Genomic DNA, 4,456 nt, shown 5'->3' with positions numbered 1-4,456 from the left:
TGGGGACTATGTATTCCCAAAGAGATTTGAAAATATTTTCACATTTTAATAGGAACGGAAACTAAGATTTCCAAAGAGACTTTGGGCTAGTTTTCAGAAAAGAGTAATAGTTTTCTAAGTGAAGCAAGAAGGGAAACTAAGATTTCCAAGATAGCCTTTGAGCTAAGTTTTTGAGCACTAATCTCAAATCACAGAAGAAGTATGTTTTTTATTTAAAACATAAAGAGTTAGTATATTTTTGGGAGTAGTATTGAGCACTGATATGGGGGAGAGTTCAGATAACTCACAGCTCCCATAAACCATGTAGCCACCATGGTAGAAAAAAGTCATACTTTTTAGATGAACTCTTTTCACAATAGACTAGTGGATCCACTTAGTAGTTCAGGTCATATACCTTTGGCCGGGTATAGGATGCGCTGGCAGCGTGATGAAGATCGTTGTATCATCACTATAGCTCTTATGTGATGGTTATCGGTTAGAGAAATTCCCACATAAGTTATTGTATTTTTATATACATCAGATTATTGTATTTTTACATACATTTCAGAGTTATGTTGTATCCCTGTATATACACAAAGTTGACAACATGTTTTAAAACAGTTTTTCTTTATATTGCACTTGTTTTAAATTGCTTTATATTGAAATGAGTTCAGTTATGTTGAGTTGAGTTGAGCCAGGTAAGTTCTTCAGTTTCTTTCAGATTCCTTTACAAACCTATGTTGTTTTAGCATTCCAACTCGCATACTCGTACATTCAATGTACTGATGCCAATTGGCCTGCATCGTCTTATGATGCAGACACAGGTAACTAGAATCAGCATTTCAGTGCACCGTTGATCCAGTAAGCAGTTCAGAGTCATTCGATGAGCCTCCTTGCATTCCGGAGGATCTATTCTCACTATTTTCTAGTTTAGTTCATTATGATGTTGTGGGGTTTGTCCTAACATCCATCTCAGTTGTTTTAGAGGCTTCATAGACAGACAAACAGTTAGTTATTTCAGTTGTCTTTACTTTTCATTTCTTATGTTAAAGACTTGAGTTTGCCTAAATTGCCAGTTGAATGTTCCTTTATAACATTCTAGTTTCTTCATAAATGTTTATGTGATGAGTTAAGTCTTTCGCCGAGTTAGTAAGCCAGGCCAAGGGTTCGCTTGGGGCCAGCAATGGTCTTCGAGTGTCAGTCCCACCCAGGGTATAGGCTCGGGGCGTAACAGATAATTTGTACCAGGTGTGGTACCCGAACCAATTGAGAATCGCACATCACAATGAGTATAATCACACTTGCAAAACATGAGCTAATAGGAAAAGTTCAAGGCATGAGATTGATAACAAGATCATTTCACTTTCATCCCTTCTAATCCTCTAACCAAGTATTGTACAAGTAACACTAACGAACCAATTAACATGCACACATAACGTAAACGGGAAACAATTCAGCCATAAACTACTTCAAACGACCCTTCCCAGACAGTTTTCCAAGCATATAATCAGATTACCCACAAGTTACCACCCCTAGGATAACACCCAATAACTATTATAAAGTCAACATTAGCTAATCATGTACCTTATTATCCTAAACAACAATAATCAACATCTTTATCCTCTCATATTTCGTATCTGAAGGCCTATACAAGAAATCTCCCAACAATTTACAACATATTATGCAATTAAAGACAAGTTTAACAACTTAGTTTAGCCTACAATACTTGGACGCCAAGCAATTGCCAAATAACTCTAGATACAAACTCCTGGATTCATGGGGGCGATTCTAAACGGAAGCAGACCTGGAATTTTGGGTTTTGACCCTCTTTGCACTGGAATCCTCCCTCTTCAATGTTCCCAAACTTTGCGCCTAAGAGGGTTTCTAGAGTAGCCCTCGCCCCTTTTTCCAAATGAAGAAGAGTATTAAATATTGAAACTTGTGTTTTCTAGGTTCTGTCTCATCAAACCCACTATAGCGGCCATGCAGTCGCTACTGTGGCAACAGGGGCATAGCGGAAAAATTCTCGTATGACATCATTCCATATCAAAATTCAAATTCTAAAGTTTTCATCGTGTCACCTCAAATTTAATTTGGTAGTGTATTTTTTTTAAAAAATCTTGAATTTAGTACGCGTTGCCTTTGAATAACAACATAATAGGTCGTTACATTAATCAAGTCAATATAATGCATATCAAAATTATAAATAATTCCTTCTATTTTGAAATCAATACATCTACCTATTTTCAAACAATTTTTATGTCAAATTCATACAAAAACGTACACACTTATTTCTCGTTTAAAATTCCCAAAATAAGAACAGATTATCAAAAAGAAATTTTATATATATTCCACAACTCACATAATCAAAAACAAAGATACGAACCATTATTTCTCAAAAAATCTAGTTTCAGATCATTAAAAAACAATTAAATCAAATTTTCAGAAATCAGAATGTTTACTTCTACAAAACATCAAATTCTTGATTAAAAACAACACAAATAATGAAATCACAACCGGAAAAAAAAATCCAAAAATAAAAAAACCAAAAGATTACCCGTAAAATTTCATGTATCTCCATGTTGGATCAATGTTGAATAAACACTACTGCTTTCTATTATGAAATTTGAAAGAAAAAAAATCTGAATCGTAATCAATATGCAAAATCATTTGTTAATTCTAAAAAATAACTATGCATTGATTTTATTTATAAAAATCAAGAGTGAAAATATAAAAATAAACTAAAAATAAAATCATTCGTGACTATATAAAAATTGTAAATACATTTCAAACAAAAAGGAATAGTGACCAAAATAGATTGTTACATACCAAGAAAATGGCATCATATAATTAATATTTTATTTGTTAATTCTTTTTTTTTCAAGCATAATAAAAGTGAAGCTCCTGATCATCATAATTTCTTTTTGTTGAAATGAGATAATTATATTAGCTTTGCTTCATAACCAAAAAAAAAAATAGTAGAATAGTAAAGAACTAAATGAGTAGTATTGTCAATACACATAGCTGAGTTATTTATACAAATTAAAGTTTTAAAAAATTCTAACAAAAGTAGCTAAGTTACTAATACAACTCAAAGTAAAAAAAAAAATAGTAAAAATAATCTTAAATTATGCTTTAAAAAAAATATTCTACCATCTTTCTTTGCTAGTAGATCTGCCACCATATTCCGCTCCATATGCCAAACTATTATCATAAGCTAACCAATTGAATAAAAAAATATTATTATGAATAGATAAAATATCGTACCGATTAAAAAATAATTATATGAAAAAAAAGAAAGAAATCTAAACTACATGTAATATTTATGTAAATAATCTTTTCAATTCATACATACTAACAATACATAATAATCATCTCTTGGAATATAGCAAATATTGTAATCAAACTACATTATATTCCCACAAACTGACTATTAAAGAGAACAATCACATACTAACAACACATTATTTCTTATTACAAAGATTATTTTTTTTAATCATACTTTCTTGGAGAATGATAATACATACATAAATCAAATATTAAGAAAGCATGTCTAAGTACATAAAAATAAAAGGAAAGATTTGAGAATAAAATATTTCTTACGCTCATTTACTTCTTTTTTGTTACATGTTAGTTAATTCAAAAACTAATATAATGAAGAAGAGAAGAATATATTCTTGACATGAATCTTCATGAAATTAAATATACATTTATATAGGGAAAATAGAGGAAATGAAAAAAGAAAAAAAAAAGACTTGAGAATAAATATTTCTTATCTTCATGTACTTCTTTTTTAGTATATGTTAATTAATTCACAAATCAATATTATGAAGAAGAGAAAGGATAATCTTGAATGTAAATCTTTATGAAACTTACAAATTAAAGTTTGAAGGTTATGAACATGAAAATTATAGGAGTCGTAAATATTATTAAAAACCAAAAATTAAAAAGGTGCAAGTCATAAGTAATAAAAAGAATGTGAAGAGTTTTTCTTATAAATATTCCTTCATTAATAAAATATTTATTTGTAACAAATTAAGTAATTTACTTTTATAATACTATTATTAATTTAAATAAGAAATAATGCCAAAAAAGAAAAGAAAAAAATGAAACATATTTTTCATTTTCTCGAAAGGAAGACAACAAAACATGGCCTTAGCATCTAAAACCGTTTTCCCTATTTTCATCAAGTTAGTGAGTGAGCTTCTGGGGTACTTTGAATTAAAGGTGACATTAAGGTGTCAAAATAAAGGGGCGGTGACATAAGTCTTAATTATTGAGTGTAGGTGACAATTATGTGATTAATGATTAAGGATTGTGGAGTTGCCCTCAAGTTTATAAGTTGACAGTTTGGTCCATTGAATTAAATGAGGGGTAAAAGAGTAAGTGACTAAAACCTAATTTAACCAATTTTGGTGGGAACCAAAACTGCAGGAAGCCACCTGCGAGCTGTACCAAAAGGGGAAATAAAAGATTC

This window comes from Solanum stenotomum, chromosome 9 (assembly GCF_019186545.1).
Source record: "Solanum stenotomum isolate F172 chromosome 9, ASM1918654v1, whole genome shotgun sequence".
In the NCBI taxonomy this organism is placed as follows: Eukaryota; Viridiplantae; Streptophyta; class Magnoliopsida; order Solanales; family Solanaceae; genus Solanum; species Solanum stenotomum.
Note: the sequence above shows the minus strand (reverse complement) of the source record.